The sequence below is a fragment of the Cebus imitator genome, unplaced genomic scaffold (genome assembly GCF_001604975.1).
Source record: "Cebus imitator isolate Cc_AM_T3 unplaced genomic scaffold, Cebus_imitator-1.0 Scaffold1243, whole genome shotgun sequence".
Lineage (NCBI taxonomy): Eukaryota > Metazoa > Chordata > Mammalia > Primates > Cebidae > Cebus > Cebus imitator.
In genome coordinates, this window is record NW_016108558.1 from 23,598 (window position 1) to 24,790 (window position 1,193).

At 35.6% G+C, this 1,193-nt stretch overlaps 1 pseudogene across 1 annotated transcript in view; it reads right to left on the reverse strand.

Annotated features, from left to right (window-relative positions):
• Nucleotides 1–1,058, reverse strand: part of LOC108298940 — a 10,607-nt pseudogene extending 9,549 nt beyond the window's left edge. The window contains exons 1-2 of the transcript XR_001822764.2: nt 958–1,058; nt 657–794 (exon numbers count right to left, since the gene is read on the reverse strand). The product of XR_001822764.2 is annotated as a transport and Golgi organization protein 1 homolog (transcript). The remainder of the gene's footprint in view (nt 1–656; nt 795–957) is intronic.
• Nucleotides 1,059–1,193: the final 135 nt, after the last annotated feature.

The window sequence follows — 1,193 nt, forward strand, 5'->3', positions numbered from 1 at the left end:
GTAGTACAGTGTGTACTACAGCCACCTTTATGCATTTATGATTCAATACTGTGTCTTTACATGTGTTTTCTTTCTCCCAATTGTGAATGGTGTCATGTGTATGTGTGTTTGTGTGTGCAAGTTTTGATAAACTTTTTGAAATAGATTTTTGTATAATTTCAAGAGTATATGATAAACTAGAGTAGTATCTATATATATTTTGTGCATTCTTGACATACCTAATTTTTTTTTAATATTTCTAGGCTGTGCGGTTCATCTGCAAGTACTTTCAAATTATTGCAAAGTTCTAAAATTTCCCAAGGTATTTTAAAAAGACTCTGCATGTAAATGGACCTGCACAAGTCAAATTGTTTTGTTCAAGGGTCAGCTGTATTTGGAGCAGGAATCCCACAGAATTTTAATGTAAACCTAAAGGCTTACAATTCCTAGTAAAAAGTTGAAAAGAAACAATAAAAGGACCTCGAGGGAAATAATAAATGCTTTCTGTTCTAAAACGAACCTTGCAGTTGAATACTTATGCACCAAGGCTAATTAAAAAATTTTCTTTTCTATACTGGAGAGACCCAAATTCTAAAGTGTTTTTTGCATTAGAATCCTCAAATAAAAGAAGAAAAGGCACCTGAAACAGCATTGCAAGGAAACATGTGAATACTCACCAAATTCACTTCTAGGCACATCTCTTCGACTGAGAGTAGCAGAGAGCGGTCTCACTAGTGGCTCCACTGTCAGTGGAGGTGTGCATTCTCCACCACTCACAGGGGATGGGCCAAAAGAGCCATTCTGGCTCAGAGGACCTAAAGATGACAGCGTCTTGTTACCATATTATGACCTCCTTTTGTTCTTAAGTTCTTGCAATTATTTTTAGGGTATCATAACCATTATACACAGAAACAAAAGTCATTTATATACATTTTACACCCAAACTAGACTGTTGCCTTTTACAAGTTGCTCCCTTACCTCTCTGGGGAGGGTTTTGTGTATTTCGCCTTCCAAGCATTGGTTTTACAATCACAGGTTCTTCTTGTAGGATTGTCATCTTTTCCGTGAATTCTAATAGTCTTGAATATAGAGAAAGAGTATTTAAGAAAGACTTAAATATGAAACAGAAACCAATTCCTTAAGAGGTTACACTGAAAACATAGGCATCAAAATCACATACTTGCGTCTCAAGTTTGTAGCTTCCATTTTCTCTT